This window comes from Erinaceus europaeus, chromosome 23 (genome assembly GCF_950295315.1).
Source record: "Erinaceus europaeus chromosome 23, mEriEur2.1, whole genome shotgun sequence".
Lineage (NCBI taxonomy): Eukaryota > Metazoa > Chordata > Mammalia > Eulipotyphla > Erinaceidae > Erinaceus > Erinaceus europaeus.
Genome location: NC_080184.1, coordinates 11,693,188 through 11,700,479, shown reverse-complemented (window position 1 = coordinate 11,700,479; position 7,292 = coordinate 11,693,188).

The following is a 7,292-nucleotide window of genomic DNA, read 5'->3' as shown; positions in this document are numbered from 1 at the left end:
ACTGATCCACCCCTGAGGCGTGAGCTCTGTGGCCTCGGTGCCAGGCTCTGCCCACACTCAGGGGGTCCTGGCGGGGTGCCAGGGGCTTCCTGGCTCTACACTGACCTGGGCAGTAGTTGGGATGGGGGGTGACTCCTTCAACCTCAGCATCTCTCTCTCCCTCTCTCTCTGTCTCCCTCCCTCCCTCCCTCCCTTCTTTCCTTTTCCCCTTTTTTTTCTCTCTCTCTCTCTCTTCCTTCCCTTGCTTTCTCTCTTTTTCTTCTTTCCCTCATCTCTTCTCTGCTTTTTATCTCTCTTTCTCTCTCTCTTTCTTTCTTTCTTTCTTTCTTTCTTTCTTTCTCTTTCCTATTTCTTCCTTCTTTCTTTTTTTCCCTCTTTCTCTTTCTCTCTCTCTCTCTCCCTTCCCTTGCTTCCTCTCCTTCCCTTCTTCCCTCGCTCCCTTCTTCCCTCTCTTCCTTCCTTCTTTTCTCTCTCTCTCTTTCTCTCTCTCTCTTTCTTTCTTTCCCAACTCCATAGAGAGCATTTTCTCTTTTTTCTTTTTAATTCATTATTGTATGTATTAGATAGAGACAGAGAGGAATTGAGAAGGAGGGAGATAGAGGGGAAGAGGCAGAGAGACACCTGCAGCCCTGCTCCACTGCTCATGAAGCTTCCCCCACCACAGGAGGGGACCAGGGGCTTGAACCTGGGTCTTTGAGCATTGTAATCTGTGCACTTACTAGATGCGTCGCTGCTTGGCCCCCTTTCTTTCTTTCTCTCTCTACTTTCTATCTATTATTATTGGGGGATTAATGTTTTCTTTTCTTTCTCTCTCTCTCTCTCTTTTTTACCACCAGTTTCTGCACAGTTCCACCATTCCTGGTCCTTTTTTTTGGATAAAGTTTGAGAGAAAGGGAGAAGGGAGAGAGAGAGAGAGAGAGAAACACCTTCTACTTGTTGTCTGCTAAATGTTGAAGGGCCCAAGACTATCCTTGTCCTGTTTTTCCTTCCTATTTGACTCCTATTTAGATGATCTCTTTAAGATCTTATTTATTCTTATAACCTTACGGCTAACACTTTTCTGCCCTACAGCTTGTAAAGCTTCCCCCTGCAGGTGGGGACAGGGGGCTTGAACTCAGGTCTTTGAACTCAGGTGACATGTGTGCTCTACTGGCTACACTGCCCCCCAAGCCCTTCATTCCATTTAAAAAATTTTTTATTTATAAAAAGGAAACACTGACAAAAAAACATAGGATAAGAGGGGTCCAACTCCACACAATTCCCACCACCAGAACTCCGTATCCCATCCCTTCCCCTGATAGCTTTCCTATTCTTTAGGAAAGAATACTCCTCTGGGAGGATGGACCCAGGGTCATTATGGGGTGCAAAAGGTGGAAGGTCAGGCTTCTGTAATTGCTTCCCTGCTGAACATAGACATTGACAGGTTGATCCATACTCCCAGCCTGTCTCTCTCTTTCCTTAGTGGGGAAGGGCTCTGGGGAAGCGGGGCTCCATACTACATTGGTGGGGTCATCTGCCCAGGGAAGTCCGGTTGGCATCATGTTAGCATCTGGAACCTGGTGGCTGAAAAAAGAATTAACATATAGAGCCAAAGAAATTGTTGACTAATCATGAACCTAAAGGCTGGAATAGTTCAGATGATGAGTTGGGGAGTCTCCATTTTGTAGACAGTTAGTAGGCCTATTTTAGTTATATTCCAAAGGGCCCATGACTATACTAGTTTTTTTTTTTTTTCTTTCCCTGAGCCTGAAATCTGATATGCAGGTGGATCCAAGTGATTGTCTGGGGAGATGATGTCATGGCTGGAAAAAGGACCAGAAAGCTGGATCAGGGAAGAGAGTAGCTCCCAAATATGGGAAAGGTGTATAAATATTGTTGACTGTAAACCCCATTGATTTGATGTGATCTGAGGCCCGTATTCAGCTTAGAGCCTATGTGACCTCTGCATCCCTGTAGATCTGAGCTCACATTCTGTGGTCATGAGTAGGAACGTTCCAAGCTGCCCCAATTTCAGGACCCATCTTCCTCAGGTGTAGCACAGAGTATGTTGTCCAGCCTCCCTTCTGAGGATGGAACATTCTCTACCATTGTTGATCCAAGTTGAGTGAAAGGTCCTATGAACCACAGTTATTTTTTTTATTTGTTCCAAACTTTCTTCTATTCTTGGCTACTTTTTTGTTTTAACTAGGTATGGTCTATTATTATTATTATTCTTTTAAAAGATTTACATATTTATTTTATTTATTTAAAAAATTATATTTACTTATTTTTTGTTGTTTTTTATTGTTACTGTCATCATCATTGTTGGATAGGACAGAGAGAAATGGAGAGAGGAGGGGAAGACAGAGAGGGGGAGAGAAAGATAGACACCTGCATGTTGTATGCTTTACATTGGGTTGTTCTAGATCTCCCCCGCCAAGAAAATTGGATCAGTCCAGTTAGTTTGGCCCCACCCCTAGGAATCCCGCCAGAGTTGGAGAGTTCGAGGGTTCCTGAGTTCGAGAGTAAGAGAGAGTGCTTGCGCCACCGCAAAGAGACAGCAGAGTTCTGTTTGGTGATTAGTTTGGTTTAGTTTATGAATCGTTGTTCCTGAATAAAGAAATACAGCTTCCCTGCCCAGCCGTTGTCTCCGCGTCTCTGTTACCCGCCCGTGAAGCCAGCCCGGCCAGTTGGAGCTTACGAATTTTAACAACACCTGCAGACCTGCGTCACCGCCTGTGAAGCGATTCCCCTGCAGATGGGGAGCCGGGGGCTCAAACTGGGATCCTTACGCCGGGTCCTTGTGCTTTGCGCCGTGTGCACTCAACCCGCTGCACTACCGCCAGACCCCCTCCTGATATACATATTTATTAATGAGAGAGAGAAGCAGAACCTCCCTCTGGCACATGCCATGCGAAGACTCAAACTCAAGACTTCACGCTTGAGAGTCCAATGCTTTATTCACTATGCCACCTCCCCTAGGGTCTTTATATTATTATTTAAAATTATTCAGGGTGGTGGAGGACATGTTTCCAGGAACTGTGAAGAAATCAGTAGCAGACTTCTCTTGCTCTCTCGACTCTAGTCAGAGAGGCTGACACAAATAAAGTCCTTTCAAAGAGGGGATGAATGGAGAAGGGTCAGAATGTGGGGGGTGGGTGGGGGGGATACACAGCAGGAAGGACTCTCTCAGGCCAGACAAGATGGGGTGGGAACTTCATGGGAGTCTCTGAATCAGAGAGGCCTCAGGCCTAGATGTCCCAGGGGAGGGGGAAGGATTGCTTTGGGGGGAGATTCTCACCCCTCCATCACTGGGTGTATGTGTGTGAGGTATTTCTCCCTCAGACCAGATGTTGGCCCCACCCTCTCCTTCCCTCTCCTCTCCTCTCCTCTCCTCTCCTCTCCTCTCCTCTCCTTTCATCTCCTCTCCAGAGAATCTCACAGAGATTCTTTGTATCTGCTCCCAGAAACTTTTGCATCTCTTTGTCTTTCCTCTTGGGTGTGTGTGTGGGAGGTGGGGTTCAGGGGGCTCAGTTCTAGACCCAGGACACACACCCCCAAAACCTCCCTGAAGGGTTTTCCCTTCTAGTTCTCATATAGCCCCCTCCTGCATCTCATGAAGACTATTTATTCTCTAGGGGGTGGGGGCTTCTAGTGGGGTGAGGGGTTCTCTGCCCCTACCCACAGCAATGGCTAACTTTGGGGGTTGGGGGTTGGTGGGTTCCCCTTTTAGAATGGGAGTGTGTATGTGTATATAGGCTTGAAACTGGGGTCTCTGTTTGGGGGTGGGGGATCAGACCTGGGAAGGGGGTGGTGGGTGAGAATGAGGTGGAACCCTCTTTATCTGAAAAATTATGTCTTATCTGGGTAAAGGTGCTGAGAAGGCACCAGAGTGTTGGAAGCCAAGAAGTGAGACTGGAGCAGAGCACTGAGAACTGGGGGGGGGAGGGAGACTGGGGAGCCCCACTTTCAGAATGTAGGCAGGGTGGGTGAGACTTAAGCTGGGGCGAGGCACTGAAAAAGAAAAAAAAAAGAAAAAAGGCCTTGCTTGGGGATGAATGAAACTGCTGGTTTCCCAACATGAACCATGGTGGGGTAGGTAATAGTTTAGTGAGGCTGGGGTTAGTGGTGGTGGTGGTGGTAAATTAACTCCCTTGGACTTAACTTCCTTGGAGCTGCCTTGCCATGTGTGAGACCTGGGTTCAAGCCCAACCCTTACCACATTAAAGGAATATTAGTGTTGTGGTCTCTTTCCCTTTCCCTTGGTCTCTGTGTGTGTGTGTGTGTATGTGTATATGTGTGTGTGTGTGTGTGTGTGTGTGTGTGTGAGAGAGAGAGAGAGAGAGGGAGAGAGAGAGGTTAGGATACCATTTCAGAGGGGCCTGGGTGAGGTAGAAATTATTATATATGTAGTGTATATATTTATATGTATATATGTATAGCTTCCTGCCACTTTCTCCCTAAGTTTCAGGACCTGGATGAAGGTTAAAAAGTTGAATGGGGGGGGGGGCTGGGCTGTAGCTCATCGGGTTAAGTGCACATGCGCAAAGCCAGCTTAAGGATCCCAGTTCGAACCGCTCCCCACCTATAGGGGTGTCACTTCACAAGCAGTGAAGCAGGTCTGCAGGTGTCTGTCTTTCTCTCTCCCTCTCTGTCTTCCCCTCCAATCTCGATTTCTCTCTGTCCTATCCAACAACAACGACAGCTATGACAATAATAACAACTACGACAAGCACAACAACAAGGGCAACAAAAGGGGAAAAAATGGCCTCCAGGAGCGGTGGATTCATAGTGCAGGCACTGAGCCCCAGCGATAACCCTGGAGGCAAAAAAAAAGTTGAATGAGGTTACATTCTCCTATAAGGATGTCACAGGGCAATCAGATTTGGGGTAAGACAGGACCCCCCCAGAAGTTAACTTAGGAGTTAACACTACTGGTATCTCTTAGTCTTTTCTGCCAGATGCTCTGAGGCCCCAGGTTTAAATCCCCAGCACCATCAGAAGCCAGAGCTGAGCAGGGCTCTGGCCTCTGTGTCTTTCTGTCATTAAAAATAAACACATCTTGCTCTCCCCATCAAGATCCCAAGCACATTTTTTAGGAGAATAGAAAAAAATGCTACAAATGTTTATCTGGAACCAGAAAAGACCTAGAATTGCCAAAACAATCTTCAGAAAAAAAAAAAAAAAACAGAACTGGAGGCATCACACTCCCAGATTTCAAACTGTATTATAGGGCCATTGTCATCAAAACTGCTTGGTACTGGAACATGAATAGACACACTGACCAGTGGAATAGAATTGAGAGCCCAGAAATGAGGCCCCACACCTATGGACATCTAATCTTTGACAAAGGGGCCCAGACTATTACATGGGAAAAGCAGAGTCTCTTCAACAAATGGTGTTGGAAACAAAGGATTGAAACATGCAGAAGAATGAAACTGAATCACTGTATTTCACCAAATACAAAAGTAAATTCCAAGTGGATCAAGGACTTGGATGTTAGACCACAAACTATCAGATACTTAGAGGAAAATATTGGCAGAACTCTTTTCCGCATAAATTTTAAAGACATTTTCAATGAAACGAATCCAATTACAAAGAAGACTAAGGCAAGTATAAACCTATGGGACTACATCAAATTAAAAAGCTTCTTCACAGCAAAAGAAACCACTACCCAAACAAAGAGACCCCTCATAGAATGGGAGAAGATCTTTACATGCCATACATCAGATAAGAGTTTAATAGCCAACATATATAAAGAGCTTGCCAGACTCAACATGACAACAAATAACCCCATCCAAAAATGGCGGGAGGACATGGACCACAGAAGAGATCCAAAAGGCCGAGAAACACATGATAAAATGCTCCAAGTCTCTGATTATCAGAGAAATGCAAATCAAGACAACAATGAGATATCACTTCACTCCTGTGAGAATGTCACACATCAGAAAAGGTAACAGCAGCAAATGCTGGAGAGGATGTGGGGTCAAAGGAACCTTCCTGCACTGCTGGTGGGAATGTCAATTGGTCCAACCTCTGTGGAGAACAGTCTGGAGAACTCTCAGAAGGCTAGAAATGGACGTACCCTATGACCCTGCAATTCCTCTCCTGGGGATAGATCCTAAGGAACCCAACACATCCATCCAAACAGATCTGTGTACACATATGTTATTGGCAGTACAATTTGTAATAGCCAAAACCTGGAAGCAACCCAGGTGTCCAACAACAGATGAGTGGCTGAGCAAGTTGTGGCATATATACACAATGGAATACTACTCAGCTGTAAAAAATGGTGACTTCACCATTTTCAGCTGATCTTGGATGGACCTTGAAAAATTCATGTTATGTGAAATAAGGCAGAAACAGAAGGATGAATATGGGGTGATCTCACTCTCAGGCAGAAGTTGAAAATCAAGATCAGAAACGAAAATACAAGTAGAACCTGAAATGTAATTGGCATATCGCACCAAAGTAAAAGACTCTGGGGTGGGTGGGTGGGGAGAATACAGGTCCATGAAGGATGATAAATGACATAGTGGGGGTTGCATTGTTAAATGGGAAACTGGGGAATGTTATGCATGTACAAACTATTGTATTTACTGTTGAATGTAAAACATTAATTCCCCAATAAAGAAATAAATTAAAAAAAATAAACACATCTTTGGGACCAGGTGGTGACACAACCAATAGAGTGCACTTGTTACTATGCATAAGGACCTGGGTTCAAGTCCCCTGTCCCCAACTGCTGGGGGGAAGCTTCATGAGTGGTGAAGCAAGGCTGCAGGTGCCTCTCTTTATTTTCCCCATTTCATCTAATTTGCTGTCTCTCTAACAAGTAACAACAACAATAATAATAAGGCTGGGGAGACAGCACAGGGGTTCTGCAAAGGACTTTCCTGCCTGAGGCTCTGAGGTCAGAGGTTGAATCCCCAGCACCACCATCAGTCAGAGCTGAGCAGTGATCTCGGTAAAATTATTAATAATAATAATAACGATAATAATAATAATGAGAAAGCACAGTGGTTATGCAATAAGATTCTCCTGACTGAGACTCTGAGGTCCCAGGTTCAATCCCTAGCACCACCATTATCCAGAACTGAGCAGGGTTCTTGGTCTCTCTCTCTCTGATTAAAATAAAATAAACACAAATATAAAAGTGATAATTACTCCTCGGTTCCCACCTGCAGGGGGCGCATCTTCAAGAGCAGAGAAGCAGGGCTGAAGGTGTCTCTGTGTATTTCTTTCTCACTCTCCATCTCCTTTTTAAAAAATAGATTTTGGGGGGCTGGGCAGTGGTACAGTGGGTTAAGCTC